The sequence below is a fragment of the Coregonus clupeaformis genome, chromosome 15 (genome assembly GCF_020615455.1).
Source record: "Coregonus clupeaformis isolate EN_2021a chromosome 15, ASM2061545v1, whole genome shotgun sequence".
Taxonomy (NCBI): Eukaryota; Metazoa; Chordata; class Actinopteri; order Salmoniformes; family Salmonidae; genus Coregonus; species Coregonus clupeaformis.
Window position 1 is genome coordinate 45,080,528 of NC_059206.1, and position 20,852 is coordinate 45,101,379.

The 20,852-nt window shown below is 41.6% G+C and overlaps 1 protein-coding gene across 4 annotated transcripts in view; it reads right to left on the reverse strand.

The window, feature by feature from the left end:
* Positions 1-12,957, reverse strand: part of LOC121582339 (protein FAM222A-like) — a 50,327-nt gene extending 37,370 nt beyond the window's left edge. Inside the window, exon 1 of one of the 4 annotated variants that reach the window (XM_041898058.2) lies at positions 12,669-12,957. The gene's annotated coding sequence lies outside the window, so the exon portion shown is untranslated. Of the gene's footprint in view, positions 1-6,219; positions 6,287-12,664 lie in introns of those variants that run through there. The other 3 variants (XM_041898060.2, XM_041898061.2, XM_041898059.2) reach the window with 3 other exon arrangements.
* Positions 12,958-20,852: the final 7,895 nt, after the last annotated feature.

Consider the following 20,852-nt stretch of genomic DNA (forward strand, 5'->3'; position numbering starts at 1 on the left):
GTAGTCACCTAAAATGCATTTCAATTAACAGGTGTGTCTTGTTAAAAGTTAATTTGTGGAATTGATTTCCTTCTTATAATAATAATAATATGCCATTTAGCAGACGCTTTTATCCAAAGCGACTTACAGTCATGCGTGCATACATTTTTTTGTGTATGGGTGGTCCCGGGGATCGAACCCACTACCTTGGCGTTACAAGCGCCGTGCTCTACCAGCTGAGCTACAGAGGACCACGCTAATGTGTTTGAGCCAATCAGTTGTGTTGTGACAAGGTGGGGGGGGGGTGGGGGGGGTATACAGAAGATAGCCCTATTTGATAGAAGTCCCAAGTCCATATTATGGCAAGAACAGCTCAAATAAGCAAAGAGAAACAACAGTCCATCATTACTTTAAGACATAAAGGTCAGTCAATACGGAACATTTCAAGAGCTTTGAACGTTTCTTAAAGTGCAGTCGCAAAAACCATCAAGTGCTATGGTGAAACTGGCTCTCATGAGGACCGTCACAGGAATGGAAGACCCAGAGTTACCTCTGCTGCAGAGGATAGGTTCATTAGAGTTACCAGCCTGAGAAATTGCAGCCCAAATAAATGTTTCACAGAGTTCAAGTAACAGACATCTCAACATCAACTGTTCAGAGGGGACTGTGTGAATCAGGCCTTCATGGTCGAATTGCTGCAAAGAAACCACTACTAAAGGACACAAATAAGAAGAAGACACCTGCTTGGGCCAAGAAACACGAGCAATGGACATTAGACCGGTGGAAATTTGTCCTTTGGTCTGATGAGTCCAAATTGGAGACTTTTGGTACCAACCGCCGTGTCTTTGTGAGACACGGTGTGGGTGAACGGATGGCTACCACAGCATTCTGCAGCAATACGCCATCCCATCTGGTTTGGGCTTAGTGGGACTATCATTTGTTTTTCAACAGGACAATGACCCAACACACCTCCAGGCTGTGTAAGAGCTATTTTACCAAGAAGGAGAGTGATGGAGTGCTACATCGGATGACCTGGCCTCCACAATCCCCCGACCTCAACCAAATTGAGATGGTTTGGGATTAATTGGACTGCAGAGTGAAGGAAAAGTAGCCAACAAGTGCTCAGCATATGTGGGAACTCCTTCAAGACTGTTGGAAAAGCATTCCAGGTGAAGCTGGTTGAGAGAATGCCAAGTGTGTGCAAAGCTGTCATCAAGGCAAAGGGTGGCTATTTGAAGAATCTGAAATATGAAATATATTTTGATTTGTTTAACACTTTTCTGGTTACTACATGATTCCATGTGTTATTTCATAGTATTAATATAATAATAATAATAATAATAATAATAATAATAATAATAATAATAATAATAATAATAATAATAAGCCATTTAGCAGACGCTTTTATCCAAAGCGACTTACAGTCATGCGTGCATACATTTTTACGTATGGGTGGTCCCGGGGAACGAACCCACTACCCTGGTGTTACAAGCGCCATGCTCTACCAATTGAGCTACAGAGGACCACAGTCTTCACTATTATTCTACAATGTAAAAAAAGAGTAAAAAATAAAGAAAAACCCTTGAATGAGTAGGTGTGTCCACACTTTTGACTGGTAGTATACAGTGGGGGGAAAAAAGTATTTAGTCAGCCACCAATTGTGCAAGTTCTCCCACTTAAAAAGATGAGAGGCCTCTAATTTTCATCATAGGTAAACGTAAACTATGACAGACAAATTGAGAGAGAAAAAATCCAGAAAATCACATTGTAGGATTTTTAATGAATTTATTTGCAAATTATGGTGGAAAGTAAGTATTTGGTCACCTACAAACAAGCAAGATTTCTGGCTCTCACAGACCTGTAACTTCTTCTTTAAGAGGCTCCTCTGTCCTCCACTCGTTACCTGTATTAATGGCACCTGTTTGAACTTGTTATCAGTATAAAAGACACCTGTCCACAACCTCAAACAGTCACACTCCAAACTCCACTATGGCCAAGACCAAAGAGCTGTCAAAGGACACAAGAAACACAATTGTAGACCTGCACCAGGCTGGGAAGACTGAATCTGCAATAGGTAAGCAGCTTGGTTTGAAGAAATCAACTGTGGGAGCAATTATTAGGAAATGGAAGACATACAAGACCACTGATAATCTCCCTCGATCTGGGGCTCCACGCAAGATCTCACCCTGTGGGGTCAAAATGATCACAAGAACGGTGAGCAAAAATCCCAGAACCACACGGGGGGACCTAGTGAATGACCTGCAGAGAGCTGGGACCAAAGTAACAAAGCCTACCATCAGTAACACACTACGCCGCCAGGGACTCAAATCCTGCAGTGCCAGACGTGTCCCCCTGCTTAAGCCAGTACATGTCCAGGCCCGTCTGAAGTTTGCTAGAGTGCATTTGGATGATCCAGAAGAGGATTGGGAGAATGTCATATGGTCAGATGAAAGCAAAATATAACTTTTTGGTAAAAACTCAACTCGGTCGTGTTTGGAGGACAAAGAATGCTGAGTTGCATCCAAAGAACACCATACCTACTGTGAAGCATGGGGTTGGAAACATCATGCTTTGGGGCTGTTTTTCTGCAAAGGGACCAGGACGACTGATCCGTGTAAAGGAAAGAATGAATGGGGCCATGTATCGTGAGATTTTGAATGAAAACCTCCTTCCATCAGCAAGGACATTGAAGATGAAACGTGGCTGGGTCTTTCAGCATGACAATGATCCCAAACACACCGCCCGGGCAATGAAGGAGTGGCTTCGTAAGAAGCATTTCAAGGTGAGTTGAAAGTCCGTGTTGCCCAGCAACAGCCCCAAAACATCACTGCTCTAGAGGAGATCTGCATGGAGGAATGGGCCAAAATACCAGCAACAGTGTGTGAAAACCTTGTGAAGACTTACAGAAAACGTTTGACCTGTGTCATTGCCAACAAAGGGTATATAACAAAGTATTGAGAAACTTTTGTTATTGACCAAATACTTATTTTCCACCATAATTTGCAAATAAATTCATTAAAAATCCTACAATGTGATTTTCTGGATTTTTTTCCTCATTTTGTCTGTCATAGTTGACGTGTACCTATGATGAAAATTACAGGCCTCTCTGATCTTTTTAAGTGGGAGAACTTGCACAATTGGTGGCTGACTAAATACTTTTTTTCCCCCACTGTGTGTATGTGTATATGTATATATATATATATATATATATATTATATATACACACATACACACACACACACACACACACACACACACACACACATATACATACACACACACACACACACACACACACACACACACACATACATACATACATACATACATACCTCCATGCAGATTCCTCCATGCAGATCTCCTCTAGAGCAGTGATGTTTTGGGGCTGTCGCTGGGCAACACGGACTTTCAACTCCCTCCAAAGATTTTCTATGGGGTTGAGATCTGGAGACTGGCTAGGCCACTCCAGGACCTTGAAATGCTTCTTACGAAGCCACTCCTTCGTTGCCCGGGCGGTGTGTTTGGGATCTTTGTCATGCTGAAAGACCCAGCCACGTTTCATCTTCAATGCCCTTGCTGATGGAAGGAGGTTTTCACTCAAAATCTCACGATACATGGCCCCATTCATTCTTTCCTTTACACGGATCAGTCGTCCTGGTCCCTTTGCAGAAAAACAGCCCCAAAGCATGATGTTTCCACCCCCATGCTTCACAGTAGGTATGGTGTTCTTTGGATGCAACTCAGCATTCTTTGTCCTCCAAACACGACGAGTTGAGTTTTTACCAAAAAGTAATATTTTGGTTTCATCTGACCATATGACATTCTCCCAATCCTCTTCAGGATCATCCAAATGCACTCTAGCAAACTTCAGACGGGCCTGGACATGTACTGGCTTAAGCAGGGGACACGTCTGGCACTGTAGGATTTGAGTCCCTGGCGGCGTAGTGTGTTACTGATGGTAGGCTTTGTTACTTTGGTCCCAGCTCTCTGCAGGTCATTCACTAGGTCCCCCCGTGTGGTTCTGGGATTTTTGCTCACCGTTCTTGTGATCATTTTGACCCCACAGGGTGATATCTTGCGTGGAGCCCCAGATCGAGGGAGATTATCAGTGGTCTTGTATGTCTTCCATTTCCTAATTGCTCCCACAGTTGATTTCTTCAAACCAAGCTGCTTACTTATTGCAGATTCAGTCTTCCCAGCCTGGTGCAGGTCTACAATTTTGTTTCTGGTGTCCTTTGACAGCTCTTTGGTCTTGGCCATAGTGGAGTTTGGAGTGTGACTGTTTGAGGTTGTGGACAGGTGTCTTTTATACTGATAACAAGTTCAAACAGGTGCCATTAATACAGGTAACGAGTGGAGGACAGAGGAGCCTCTTAAAGAAGAAGTTACAGGTCTGTGAGAGACAGAAATCTTGCTTGTTTGTAGGTGACCAAATACTTATTTTCCACCATAATTTGCAAATAAATTCATTAAAAATCCTACAATGTGAAAAAAAATTCTCAATTTGTCTGTCATAGTTGACGTGTACCTATGATGAAAATTACAGGCCTCTCTCATCTTTTTAAGTGGGAGAACTTGCACAATTGGTGGCTGACTAAATACTTTTTTCCCCCACTGTATGCAGTTAGTGAGGCAGAGCGCACAGACAGATCGCTCCTGTCTGTTGTCCATACAGATGTTCCCCAATAAAATGCCCCATCCTGGGCTTCCCGTCCCACATCACTGACGCTTTGTATTGGCTGCCTCAGAGGAAATCATTTAGTCTGCCTCTTAAGACCAACAATACTCTTCACGACAATACACCCACTGTGTGCTCTGCATGTAAATGTCATCATAATATAAAAACAAAACATTTTATTCATTGTGGACCACCATGTTGGGTTTTCATTGGATGGCTTTGAATTGAATTGTGAATTAATGCTTATATATTTTTGGGTTTCTTTCCAACACCTGTTCCTCCTTCCATATCCTTCATTTTGACATTGTTGTTGGGAAACTAAATGGATTTCAATTTACATCTTGTTTTTTAATTTCCCCTTACCCTTCGTATCTTAGATGTGTTGCTGTTAATTTACCTCTAGGGACAAAATACAGTTCCTCTGTATTACATTTGAGACTTTGTGCTTCCCATACCCTGAACAGTTTCTGACAGGTTTTAATGGGTGTGGGTGGGCTGACAGATGGGCAGAGAGAGAGAGGACTGCTCACTGAGGGCACTGACAAGATGCCTGGATCTAATCAAAACACCCCTTAAGCTATCAGACCACAGCCCAACAACTACAGCCATAACAGATTTTTGTTTATAATGAATCAACTTGAGAAATGGTCCATGCCTTACAAATACATTCATTTTATGCTGCAGGTGCTCAAGCTTTCTGACAGAAGAAGCTTTGACAAACAAAAGAAAATCCCAAGTCACTGTAATGAGCACTGTTGAAAAGCTAGCTAGGGTGAAAACATACACACAACGTCAGAGCAATAACTATCCGATTTGATCTACAGATGCTTTGCGTCTATGATCCGCCCACTGACTCCAGTCTCACCTGCTGGGAGTGGAAACGCAAAAAGATGAACCCAGGCAATAATCAAAAGGCCCGTCTTTGTCTTTAATCAGTTAGCAGCACACAAGGGAGAGATGGAAGCTTTTCTAGTCAAAACACAGTGACAGATGTTCTTCTGTCTCTCTCTACAGATTAGCATGGTGGGTGAAGAATCTACAGAACCAGACTAGACTAGATTGGATTGGCCTATACCACAGACAGGGCAGACTTGTCAAAAGTCAAGTTAGACCGCTCCTGAATATTCTCATAGACCATCTCAAGCAATCATTGTTACTGGGCTCTACAAGTACGTTGATTGAGTTTATGCTCTCAATCTGGCCAAGAACAAATCCTTTAACTAGCCTTTGTATGTCCTTAGGGTTTAATAATCCCTTTTCAATCATCATTCTAACGCTTTGTTTTGCTTATCCACCCTCCAGAGACAAAGTGGCAGCTATGCCTGCCTGATAAGATTTTGTCCACAAAGGAAAATGTTTCCTACAGTATAGCTTTGGCTACAGTGCCTTTCACTGGCAAACTCCTCCATACCCACCAAGCCCTCCCTCCTTTCCTGTCAGAGCAGGCAAGGCCGTTCATTATGCTGTTAAGGGTCACCGATTCCTTCAAGTCATTAAACATTTTAATAAAACAGAGAACTCATGAGAAAAGATGGGCAAAATGCTCCCTGTAGGGTACTCACACTGGAGAGAACTCCTTTTCCACACTTAATGATAAGCTCCGGTCCTCACAGAGCGGCATGGAAAAACCTAACTTTTTTTGGAGAAAGAGTACTTTGGTCCCTGGACTAATCCAAAATGACCTCTGCCGGCTGCCTTCCCAGTAAGGGCAGATAACATTGCTCCGTGTGCAATCAGTCAGCATTTATATTCTTTGAGGTTTCTGAGCACCATAATGTACACAAAACAACGGGCTGTTTCAAATGGCAAACACAGCAACGACAGCCCCCAGAGCTCCCCCTCCCCAATGACCCCAGAGATCCAATCCTCTAACCCCCACCCTTAACCCCCCTGTCTCTTAGCCCCCTCATTCCATCAAAATAAAAAATACCAATTAGACAGATTTCAAAAGATGGCAGCTAGCCCATAATTACACACGACATCCTTAGGAGATAAAAGGTGATTACTATGGATGCATGGGAGGAACAGCTTAGCAACCAAGCCATTGACAATATCCCTTTAAGCGGAGCAGGGTGATTGCCGTCCATGCACTCTCCGAGGTCACTTTACCTCGTCCACTGACTCTCGATCTCACAAACACAAAAAGAGCAAACAGTCACTGGGCTAAAATCCAGTACGGATTGTGCAGGAAATACAAATTCTCAATATTAGGTTAACATCAACAAACCATCTTGGTAATAATAGTCATCATTTTGTTTTGCCCAATGACTAGGCCTAATAGCCTAGCTACAGTGAGGGAAAAAAGTATTTGATCCCCTGCTGATTTTGTACGTTTGCCCACTGACAAAGACATGATCAGTCTATAATTTTAATGGTAGGTTTATTTGAACAGTGAGAGACAGAATAACAACAAAAAAATCCAGAAAAACGCATGTCAAAAATGTTATAAATTGATTTGCATTTGAATGAGGGAAATAAGTATTTGACCCCTCTGCAAAACATGACTTAGTACTTGGTGGCAAAATCCTTGTTGGCAATCACAGAGGTCAGACGTTTCTTGTAGTTGGCCACCAGGTTTGCACACATCTCAGGAGGGATTTTGTCCCACTCCTCTTTAAGGTTTCGAGCCTGACGTTTGGCAACTCGAACCTTCAGCTCCCTCCACAGACTGGCTAGGCCACTCCAGGACCTTAATGTGCTTCTTCTTGAGCCACTCCTTTGTTGCCTTGGCCATGTGTTTTGGGTCATTGTCATGCTGGAATACCCATCCACGACCCATTTTCAATGCCCTGGCTGAGGGAAGGAGGTTCTCATCCAAGATTTGATGGTACATGGCCCCGTCCATCGTCCCTTTGATGCAGTGAAGTTGTCCTGTCCCCTTAGCAGAAAAACACCCCCAAAGCATAATGTTTCCACCTCCATGTTTGATGTTGGGGATGGTGTTTTTGGGGTCATAGGCAGCATTCCTCCTCCTCCAAACACGGCGAGTTGAGTTGATGCCAAAGAGCTCGATTTTGGTCTCATCTGACCACAACACTTTCACCCAGTTCTCCTCTGAATCATTCAGATGTTCATTGGCAAACTTCAGACGGCCCTGTATATGTGCTTTCTTGAGCAGGGTGACCTTGCGGGCACTGCAGGATTTCAGTCCTTCACAGCGTAGTGTTACCAATTGTTTTCTTGGTGACTATGGTCCCAGCTGCCTTGAGATCATTGACAAGATCTTCCTGTGTAGTTCTGGGCTGATTCCTCTCCGTTCTCATGATCATTGAAACTCCACAAGGTGAGATCTTTCATGGAGCCCCAGGCCGAGGGAGATTGATAATTATTTTGTGTTTCTTCCATTTGCGAATAATCGCACCAACTGTTGTCACTTTCTCACCAAGCTGCTTGGCGATGGTCTTGTAGCCCATTCCAGCCTTGTGTAGGTCTACAATCTTGTCCCTGACATCCTTGGAGAGCTCTTTGGTCTTGGCCATGGTGGAGAGTTTGGAATCTGATTGATTGATTGCTTCTGTGGACAGGTGTCTTTTATACAGGTAACAAACTGAGATTAGGAGCACTCCCTTTAAGAGGGTGCTCCTAATCTCAGCTCGTTACCTGTATAAAAGACACCTGGGAGCCAGAAATCTTTCTGATTGAGAGGGGGTCAAATACCTATTTCCCTCATTAAAATGCAAATCAATTTATAACATTTTTTATATGCGTTTTTCTGGATTTTTTTGTTGTTATTCTGTCTCTCACTGTTCAAATAAACCTACCATTAAAATTATAGACTGAGCATTTCTTTGTCAGTGGGCAAACTTACAAAATCAGCTGTATGTGTTGGATATGAAGCACAAAGGACTGCATAATGGGAAAGACTGGTTGAACATATCAATTCTATCTTACAGTTCACCAGCACTCGAGAGTGGGTGGGCCTGCGGCACACAGTAGGAAATATAGCCTCCTACAGAGTAACTACGGGATACATAATAACCTGTGATATTCATGTAGCTCTACCTGTGGTGGTGTAGAATCATTTTCAATGTATTTTTTATTATCACTCTTTTTAGCCGGTGGAGAAATTTGGGCAGTGCATGTCACCTACACACTCCAAAATAATTTCCAAATTTCTTGGTGAAATAATAGTAGCTACGATTTTCATAGAACTCCAGGCTAAATCTGCACACACCTCATTGGTTTGAAACCTAGTAGAACTTAACATGCAACAAAGAGGCTTAACATACTATCGATCCAGTATCCCTGCACATTGTAAATATGGTACTGGAACTGACCCTGCTTACTTTATCGTGTTCTTCTTATATCTTTTTTATATACCTTGTGTGTTTTTGTTCTATCTTGTTATTTTTAGTATTATATTGTTATTGATTACTGCATTGTTGGGGTAAGAGCTTGCAAGGAAGGCATTTCACTGTCCTTGTGCATGTGACATTAAAACTTGAAACTTGAGTGGCTAGAGGAGTGGACTGGGGGGCCAACGCAGGACCCAGGACCTTCAAAAGAGCTACTCCTATGGTGACCTGCATGGAGAGCAGAGGGGAACAGGCCAGCAGATGACAAATCCCCTCATCATGGATCATGGGTCTGGATATAAAATGCTGATGGGTGTGAGGTGATCTGTGGGAAACCCCAGGGAGATGTGCACATGACTGTTTGTAATTCTACCCTATCTGCTAGCCTCTGATACACCGACTACAGGCTGGCCAAGCCATAAAAAGCTACGCGTTTTAACTGTTTCCCGGGTCAAGACAAAGCACAAGCCAAGCCAATATCTAGAATGTTAATTATAGCAGAGTACGCCGATATATCAGTTTTGCTACTAGGCTACTCAGTAAATGTCTGGCATCCCCACTAGGCCTGGGTTATATCACTCCAGTATAATAAACACAAGCACACTTTCCATCCTCCAACCCAAATGTTCCCTAAAATGAAGGATGTTGTCTGTCAAAACCAATACAGACATTACAGGCAAAGCCAAAGCAATTTCAGAGTAATTACATTGACTTTATGCTCAGTCATATATTAAACAAACAGCACTACACACGGAGTGGCAGCTGAAAGTAAGATTTTGAGCCACTGCTATTCAAACTGCAGACTTGACAGAATTATTAAAGTAGAGCCCAGTCAAACAGATTGAATGTCAACACAAGATGTGTGAATAAAGCAATTTCCTTAGTGGGGATGTGGGGGAGGGTAAGTCAGAGCATTTTTCATTTAGTTAAATTACATTCGCTCTACTCAAAAGGCCATAATGTTTCTTTCATTATTTAAATATATTCAGCTGCAATCCCATAATGATGCCAAATTATGTGAGTGGGCAGGAGTGAGAGCAGGTCCTCCCTAATTTTGTTTCAGATGCTTTATGGTGTAACATTTATACAGACAGAGGCCTTTCAGGTACTGAGGCAAGAGACATGGAGTTGGATGGAATGAGTTCTCAGGACTATATATCATCAGTGCTTGACTTGGGCAGGTGCTCACTGGAGCTGAGTACCGGCACCTCAATTGTTCTACTGCTAGAGTTTATAGAATATTAGCTCAGAAGTATTGTGGAGCTCCTGCACCGAAATATAAACTAAATGAGTACCGGCACCTAAGTCAAGTACTGTCCATCATGCATATGGCCTGATGGCCTTCAAAAGACTACACTGAGAACATAGTGAAAACTTTGCATTTCAGACTTAGTCTGGTTAAAATGTGCTTTAAAAGATGTCTTCAATAAAAAAGGTTTTAGTTTTGTCATGGCACGAAAAGTAAGATAGTAGAATAAGTTGTTAATTTGCCATGATGCATCTCTTTTATTGCTAAACCTCAGATGGGAAGAAGATATGACCGCTCTCTACCCAATAAATGATCTGACACCGCCAGGAAAGCATGCAGGATAGAATTTCACACCTCGGCCTATAATCTATGGCCCTTTGCTGCGGCCAACCTTCAACCTCTGCCTCTAGGTGCAATGAGGTGTGATGATCCCTCCTCCGGCTTTGACAATAGACGTGGAAGCTAGCCTTTGGATGCAGCTTTGAAGGGCCAATAATATACTTCAAAGCATTTCCTGTAACCACTGGGTTTCTGACACATAAGTCTTCCTTTATTGCAGGCTGTACATCCGCCAAAAAACCATTGTGCTCGCCTCAGAGACAGGGTGAAACTTCATGCCAGACTAAACCCTTTTGGAGCTTCCACGCAGCGGTTTGACTAGTTCCATAGCTGCGGGAAGTCGTTTGGGGGTGGGGGTGCCGTGCTGAAGACGTCTATCGGTCCGCTAATACAGGACTAGTAAATGCCCAGTGCACTACTTTTGTGGAAAAATTTAAACAATGTATTTGAGTGTTTACCGGCATTTGTAACTTGAGTCTGATAATGATCTGTACAAAAAAGTGAATCTGATAATACTTGTGGACTATAAAAAATTGCTTGATATATGTTTTCCAATTTCTTGAAATGCTTCGCAAATGCAACTTCTTTCTGTGAAAACTGAAATGGCCTATTCATTCCTTTTCCATTTTAGTAGATGCTCTTATCCAGAGCAATTTACAGTCCCCCGTGGGAATCGAACACACAACCCTACCATTGCAAGCGCCATGCTCTACCAACTGAGGCACATCATTACATTTACATTTTAGTCATTTAGCAGACACTCTTATCCAGAGCGACTTACAGTTAGTGCGTGCATACATTATTTTTTTATTTTCATACTCCCCGTGGGAATCGAACCCACAACCCTGGCGTTGCAAACGCCATGCTCTACCAACTGAGCTACATCCCTGCCGGCCATTCCCTCCCCTACCCTGGACGACGCTGGGCCAATTGTGCGCCGCCCCATGGGTCTCCCGGTCGCGGCCGGCTACGACAGAGCCTGGATTCGAACCAGGATCTCTAGTGGCGATGCAGTGCCTTAGACCACTGCGCCACTCGGGAGGCATCACAAACCACTTGATGTCTCAATGTACTCAATTACTGTATTGTGCATTGTTTACAAGTACAAACCAAGATGACCAGCCTACGTACAATACAGTAATTTACATTTACATTAAGTGGTTTGTAAGGACGGTAAATTAATACTGCACAAAAAATTGTCGTTTTCCATGTTATTTGATCAAGAAAAATATTTAATTTGATGTGGATGTTTTGTGTCTTTGCCCATAACTTTGCACCTTTTGATGTAAATGTTTGAGGTCAGGGTTTTGTTCTTTCTGGATTCCATTAGAATGACAATTGCCGAAAAAGGGACAGAGCAACAACTAGTCCGCTAATACTAGTAAAGGCCCAGTACACTACTTTTGTGAAAAAATATTGGGATTCTTTTTCAGGGGGGTGCTGCAGCACCCTCAGTACCCCTATTTCCCGCGGCTATGACTAGTTCCAAATGCGCACAAAAGGGGGAACTGAAAACAGCTAGTCTAATACTCAACATACATTTAAAGAATACACTTAGGTATCTGGATATGCCTTCAAACGTTTCGGATCTTCAAAAACATGGCAGTAGCCTACCATCCTGTGTCCCAATCCTAATATTCTAGTATTGCTCAAATCTGTCCCACAGTCTCTCGAACTAGGTCCAATAGATGCCGCATTCAGGGGCAGACTGCTTCCATAAAACCGTTAATTCAAAGGAAAGTCATTCTAGACTACAGGACAAATAATGCACAAGTCTAGACTGGGTCTGGGACCATACGCATATTAGTGGTCTACTGGTCTCATTGCGCTCAAGGCATTGATTAAAGTATTGAATTAATTCACCTTTATTTGATCCAAGTGGAACAATCTAGGCTATATAAATGCACCACGTTTCATAAAAGGAGATTGATTTCCCTCCCATTGCCATCATTCAGAGTCTTGGCGACGTTAAGGTCTACAAATCTTAACCATAGCCTACTAAAATGAATGCACCTGCTGATGACCGCAAACAATGCATTTAAATGTATTGAATAGCCTGGCGAGATTATGTCAAATGAAGTAATGCAATGACGACTAGAATAGGACATAAAAACAATTTCTTACATACAGTGTTCAGCGTTATCATAAGGCTTGTTTATCTTTGGCTCGCCACTGTTGGATGCTTGTTCCCCTGCTCGGAAGGCGTATTTCCTTTTCCAAAGAGACGTTGCTGAAGTCCGATGAGACTGGGAATTATCGGTCTGAAAATATCCATGAGAATCACTTTTAAAAAAGTATGTTCGAAATGCTAAATGGGTTGATATTGAAAATGAAAGAGTTTGTAGCTATATTCAGTTCAATTTCTCTCCCATGCCCTCTTCTCTCCCCAAAGCCGACCGAAATGAAAAATGTCGAAGTGCAAGGAATGAATTCTCAGGACTGCACAAACCGGGCATCCGACCAATCAATTAAGAGTCAATTTGAATATTCCCACGGCTCAACCAATCGTTTGAAACAGAAGGCGGTAACCACGGTGACGCCGCAAGCGTCTAGGTGAGCACGTTGTTATTTCGCGGAAAAACTTAAAGGGATATTGCATGGCTTCTGTCAGAGTCTCACTCTACAACAAAGGACGTTAAAATATTGTAACGACCCTGGGTTTATAAACGCGGATATGGACTCTGCCATGCCAGCATGCTTTTGGGGAACATACGATGGCGCGCTGGACTTCGGGCTAGAAGGTTGAGGGTTCGAGACCTGCCCCCTGCCTGTTTCATTACAATATGTTTAATTGACTCATGGTTGTTCTATTAGCACATGATCAAACACAAATGTAGCCTACTCCAATAGATACATGGTTTCTGAAATAAGCCGTTTTGAGTGTCACGAAGATAAAGTATTTGACATTGATGTCATTTAGTATATGCTCTGGACTTACAGCTGTGAGTGCATACATTTTCATACTTTCTTCATACTGATCCCACGTGGGAATTGAACCCACAATCCTGGCTTTGCACCATTCCCTACCAACTGAGCTACACAGGACTAAGCAGCTGCTAAAAAAAGATTTCCAGCTGGCCTTAAGGCATCAGCATGCTTCAGTTCAGCTGGATCCTAGACTTAGCTAGCCAAACCTAATGAGTGTGCTCTCATGCTCCCTTAAAAGACCTTAGCAACAAAAAAAAAAAAAGCATCAATAGTACTGTTTGTCCATTTTGAGACACCATAGCCTGTATACACTTCCTCAAAATAGTCAGATCCAAGATAACTAAAGAAATCTGTCATTAATTTGAAAGTTTTTGCTGAAGAGATCTTAGTGAGGCAGTTTTACATCTAAGGGACAGATCAAAATGTACTGGGGGGGAGGGGCTGATCCAACTCAAGGTGTCATTAAAAAATAATGCACCCCACTCCCCAAAGTTTAAAATATTTTCACATGACCCTCCCCTTGTACTGTAAAATAAATTGAACACCCTCCCCCTCATAGAATTAACTCAAATTATGTTTACGACCACAAATAACAATAACTGTAGCGACTCTGTATTTATAAATGTGGATGGACTTTGCTACTTTAGCATGCTTTTGTGTCACAGTCTATGCCACGCAGGGCTACGGCCAGAAAGTTGAGGGTTCACCAACCACCACAGATGAGTTCACTCTCCCTGCCTGTTTCATTACACTACAATCAGAGCCGGCTGCAGACAATGATCAGCTAGGGGAAAATCTGATTTTCAACATTTTGATGCCATTTATAATTATATAAAATATATGCAACTAATTTTCCACCAACAGGTTTCTGTGCCAATGCACCACACAACCAATAAACAAAGCATACCGACTTCGGGCACTTCAATATCATGGTTTGCGTTTTCAACACCACAATAAATAGACTATGTAAATCTCCACAAAGAGAAAAGACATCCCACCCCACCTTGTAGGCTTACCCAGTATCGAAGACTTGGCTTGACAATCTCCGAATGTCATTACACTTTTTGGTGTTTTGTAACAGATGTCACTTTCCATTCATTAATTGGCCGCTGCACAGTTTGGATTGATTGATTGATTTTATATGTCAGTAAAAAAAAAATGCATTTTTAAGTGACCGAAATTGAACAATAATGTCCGGGATTTATTTCCATTGTGGTCCCTATTTTTTTTCAGAAATACATTTACAATTACATAGATACAGACACATTACAGAGATAGAGACGAAAAAATGCTCAACCTCCAGATGAGTATGAGGGGGGAGTTTAAGTACAATTCTTACAAGCTTGTTTGGCTGGTAGCTTATTCTTTAGATGTTTGGGGCTGCTGGTGAACCGTGATGTGGAGGCATAATCAAAGTGACACTGGACTAGCGCACTTGCCAGAGTTCTAGGGTGTCTATAGCTAGATTTCCATCCAATTGGCGACAGATTTTCATGTGAATATTCTAAGATCTTCATAAAAACAATATGCCATTTCAGAGTTTCCTTCATGAACATTTTGCGCCGGACAACGTGACCGGGAAGATTATAATTTACCGGACATTTTAGCATTTTAATGGATTTCCATATGCATTCAAATCCAACCTTGCGCAGCCAGCGCCATCAATAAATGAGGGATATTGGCCAAATGAGCCACATTTATGTGTCCTTAAAAACAGTCTATAACAAATTACAAAAACACTATTTCTTGTGTTTCGATGTGTAGCATATGCAAAACTTGATAGCCTATTTTTTTTTTTTTTATTTTAGGGTACTTTCCTAAAACAATAATTGACCACCTCATGGTTCAGCTGTCAGAGATGTGACCACAAAATGTATCAGGGCATTGCATGCAAAGAAAGGCCTACAGGGTTAGGTGTCCACTGTTTGATATTAATATTTTAATAAATATATATTTGAACATATATATGTACACTATAGACTATATAAAGGAAGATACGTTTAGGCCTAACCCCAGAGAGATAGAGATACAGTGCCTTCAGAAAGAATTCAGACCCCTTTACGTTTTCCACATTTTGATAAGTTACAGCCTTATTCTAAAATTGATTTATAGCCTCGAGTCTTCTTGGGTATGATGCTACAGGCTTGGCACACCTGTATTTGGGGAGTTTCTCACATTCTTCTCTGCAGATCCTCTCAAGCTCTGTCAGGTTGGATGGGGAGTGTTGCTGCACAGCTATTTTCAGGTCTCTCCAGAGATGGTCGATCGGGTTCAAGTCCGGGCTCTGGCTGGGCCACTCAAGGATATTCAGAGACTTGTCCCGAAGCCACTCCTGCATTGTCTTGGCTGTTGCTTAGGGTCGTTGTCCTGTTGGAAGGTGAACCTTTGCCTCAGTCTGAGGTCCTGAGTGCTCTGGAGCAGGTTTTCATCAAGGATCTCTCTGTACTTTGCTCTGTTCATCTTTCCCTCGATCCTGACTAGTCTCGCAGTCCCTGCCGCTGAAAAATATCCCCACAGCATGATGCTGCCACCACCATGCTTCACTGTAGGGATGGTGCCAGGTTTCCACCAGATGTGACGCTTGGCAATCAGGCCAAAGAGTTTAATCTTGGTTTCATGAGACCAGAGAATCTTGTTTCTCATGGTCTGAGAGTCTTTAAGTGCCTTTTGGCAAACTCCAAGTGGGCTGTCATGTGCCTTTTACTGAGGAGTGGCTTCCGTCTGGCCAATCTACCATAAAGGCCTGATTGGTGGAGTGCTGCAGAGATGTTTGGCCTTCTGGAAGGTTCTCCCATCTCCACAGAGGAACTCTAGAGCTCTGTCAGAGTGACCATCGGGTTCTTGGTCACCTCTCTGACCAAGGCCCTTCTCCCCCGATTGCTCAGTTTAACCAGGCGGCCAGCTCTTGGAAGAGTCTTGGTGGTTCCAAACTTCTTCCATTTAAGAATGATGGAGGCCACTGTGTTGTTGGGGACCTTAATGCTGCAGAAATGTTTCGTACCCTTCTCCAGATCTGTGCCTCGACACGATCCTGTCTCTGAGCTCTACAGACAATTCCTTTGACTTCATGGCTTGGTTTTTGGTTTTCGTCTCAAGGATGATCAAAGGAAACAGGATGCACCTGAGCTCAATTTCGAGTCTCATAGCAAAGGTTCTGAATACTTATGTAAATACGGTATTTCTGTTTTTTTATTCTAAAAACTAGTTTTTGTCATTATGGGGTATTGGGTGTAGATTGCTGAGAATTTGTATTTATTTAATCAATTTTAGAATAAGGCTGTAATGTAACAAAACGTGGAAAAGGTCAAGGGGTCTGAATACTTTCCGAAAGGCACTGTATGCCAGTGGCATGTTACAACACCGACATGAATTTATTTATGTCAGATGGCTACTGCTTCTGTTATACAGATATAGACATACAGAAGGAGGGTAATTCATTAATTTTCTATAAGAATATTTTGTATAAAGATAAGCATTATATTGTTAGATTATAGGAGTAACTTTGGTAGGCCTGAAACAGTCTTCCTCACCTAAAGTTCAACTGTCAGAGCACTGCCTTCATAGCATAGGCCTGCAGAAGCTAAAACTTATTATTAGCCACACTACACTAAATCTTACATTTTAGCCATTTAGCAGACGCTCTTATCCAGAGCGACTTACAGTTAGTAAGTGCATACATTTTTTTTCTTCTCCATACTGGCCTTCCGTGAGATTCGAACCCAGAGCGACTTACAGTTAGTAAGTGCATACATTTTTTTTTTCTCCATACTGGCCTTCCGTGAGATTCGAACCCACAACACATGCTCTACCAACTGAGCTACACGGGGCTCATCTTCACACACGTTTATAAACTTTATTAGGGTAAAAGTAAGTCAAGCCATTGTTTATAGGGAAAATACGAGCAGAAGAGCGAATGTAAACCAGGGTATAAACACACTACCCTCCCCTGTGCCCCCCCCAAAACCACACAACTCTCGTTGACAACAAAGACTTTATTGAAGAATCCCTACTGTTGACCAATCACCAACTAAGGAGCGTAGACTTCGGCTTCCCTCCAGAAAGAAATGTGTGCGCTCGAACAGCTGAAAAAAACCAAAAAGTCCAAAATTAACAAAAACGTCACAAAATGTCATGGTAATATATGCATGAACTCGACCAAACTGTTTCGGCTGGGAAGCATGCGGACGCCTTTACTTAATACACTTTGAAATGGCTTTAAAATAAATCTGAGATCAAAATATAGTATGAAAAAATATATATATATATGTATGCGCTCACTAACTGTAAGTCGCTCTGGATAAGAGCGTCTGCTAAAATGACAAAAAATAAAAATAATAATATTAAATTAACTGTAGGTAGGCTGGCCTACATAGATAGTATTGTAAAATGTGGAATGGGATTCCTTAATGCACAGAGAGAGCTTTAACTAAACAGTAAGCTTCAAGCTTACACACCTGAATGGGAATTGAAGTCAGATGTCTGACAACCTTTCCATTTAACTGTAGGTAGGCTGGCCTACATAGATATTATTGTAATATGTGGAATGGGATTCCTTAATGCACAGAGAGAGCTTTAACTAAACAGTAAGCTTCAAGCTTACACACCTGAATGGGAATTGAAGTCAGATGTCTGACAACCTTTCCATCACAAATTATAATTTCATCAGCAATATGGCCTTACAGAAGACACAGTCTCCATGGTAACTATTGATAGCAGTTTGTTATGGCTTGTTGCTAGAAAATGATTACTTGCTGATGGTGGGAGGGACGTGACCCCCCTCCCCTCCCCGCTAGCTAGAGGTACATTGAATCCTTTTTGTCTGACAGAATTGCAGCTCAATTTGAATTTCTCAATCTCGTCATACAGAATTCCACTTCATGCTATCAGAAAATGTGTGAACGCTTGCAGGCGTGCATGTGTGTGCATGTGTTTGAGCTTCACTAAAGTGAGCATCAGCTCAAAATGCACCATAGGCCAATCATAAACAGATTGGATTGGATTGTTCACAAGGTCGTTGAGTTCAGCCCGAAGTGCCTCAATCTTTTATACATTTATTTTATCATACTCGCGAAAGGTTTGAGCTCTGTATTCTTTGTCTGGTATGTTGTGTATGTAGGGAGAGGGGCGGATGGTTTCAAGGTTGTGTGATAACTAATTGACAGTAACTGTAATGGCGATTCCCTATGAAATGCCACTGGCACAAGCCAAATGGCTCCTACAGTAATTGTAGCATGAACATTTTATAGTGTTCACATCGGGGCTATACTGTATACTGTACAGTATATATTGCAAACAGTATTTCCAAGCATATACAGTATTTGCACTCTTCATCTAGGTGCTCATGGTTGTCTTTCATCTCTAATGTTTAGGTCTAATGGCAACACAGCAGGGGCTGTCTGCCTGAGGAATCTAGGGTGTACCTGTGTGTGTGTGTGTGTGTGTGTGTGTGTGTGTGTGTGTGTGTGTGTGTGTGTGTGTGTGTGTGTGTGCGTGTCCAGGCCAATGCTCCTGCAGCTCATACTGTGCTCTGCTCTCAGAGGGGACTCCACTCCCACTGGCTGGCTTATAGGGTAAAACAGCTGCATCCATCTCTGCCCTTAAGCTTCCTACCCCCTACCCCGCCATCCTGCGTCTGTGACCTCATTTCCTATTTACGCAGACATGCAGAAACACCTCATGACCACATCATTGTTTCATTTGCAGTTGCTCAATTAGCCTTCAAACAGCCCTGTCATTTTATCCACATATTAAACACATCACAGTTCACTCTGTAGCACAGATAGGCTTACTGCTCACCTCAGTGAATATTTATAACGCTATGTGAGCCAATAAACACCTTAAAAAATACATACTTAAAATCTTAACTTTAATTGTGCCATAAAGTAAATTTGACAGCTGTGTTCTTTAAAAGAAGAAATTGGATCCTCATTATGCACAGTGTCATATAAATTACCATTTGAAACCTACATGTACAGCTGCTTTGATGAAGAATATTGAAATATGTTTTGACAATACCTCTGAGTGCCATTCTTCAATATAAGAAAGGGCTTCCAATGGCAAACGAGGTTACCATGCCAACCCTGGTCCTATATGATATAAAATACATGGAGAAATGTTCTCCCAGTAACTGTTGTTGCTGCCAGCCTTACACAATGCAAAACATACTAATTAATGTATAAATTAGTGGATTGATCAAAGGGAAATTACTTTGATCCCGTTGAGCTTGTCACAGCAGAATAATTTGGAAAAGGGCCCCTCCACTTTTAGTCTATCAGGACTCCTTATGCAAAATAATTTACTCATGCTTTTAGGTTTACTTCATTTGTGTTAAACCATCATTTACAGTTGTTACTGACAATACTTAAAGTTTTGGTTGTCAATCATAGACAGGGAATAATAAACCCTGATTGTAACATATTCTCAAAGTCTAACTTTGTTCTATAGATATACAGTAAAAATACCCTCGCATAATATAATTAGTATATGGCCAGAGTCTAATTAAAAATTGAACATTTACTCTTTGGATGAATTTTTAAATCCTTCCTTTGAATCAATCCATGTGGAAACAACACAATGTGGGTATAGTCCTCTTCAGTTTTCTTTTTTTCAATTATCTCCTCAATTTGATGTTTCATTACAAAATAATGACTTTCCAAAGCAGAATGACGTTGATATAGCAATTAACCACAACCAGCAAGGGAGAGCATTTAGTGAATTTCAACAGCAAAACTCAAAAAGCAGTCACTCATCTGAATGTGTGTTTAAATTTAGATTAGATTCTCAAACAGACTTTTGCAGCATGTTAATTCCCCCTTTCACTCAAAAAATATTCTGCTACAGTATGTCAACATGTTTACAATACTGTATCTATTTCCATGTTATATTGGCAAACTCCAGTTATTCTTCCTAATGTAAATCACATGATTTTCTAGTCTACAACAAAAAATGAATGGATACATTTTCTGATAGCATGAAGTGGAACTCTGTACAAAGAGATTAAGAATTTCAATTTGAGCTGTAATTCTGTCAGACAAAAAGGGTTCAATGTACTTCTAGCTAGCTAGATCTAACACACATACACACACACACACAAACACACACACACGGCTGAAATGCTCTATATAAATTAATGCTTGAAAAAGCGTTGAAAAATCAACATCTTGTTTATGTTGTTGTTTTATCCCCTAAAAGAGAAACAACAAGGAAAGAGACTGAGATCATTTTTTATCCAGGGAGCCGCTTAGCAAAAACAATATCATGTCCAAGGGGACATACTAAGTGATGCAAATATGGATACATTTTAACAATACAGTATAACAAAGAGAAACTAAATGCAAAAGCTGCCTGTGCAATCTGTGAAGGGCTTTTAGGGAATGCAGGGAAA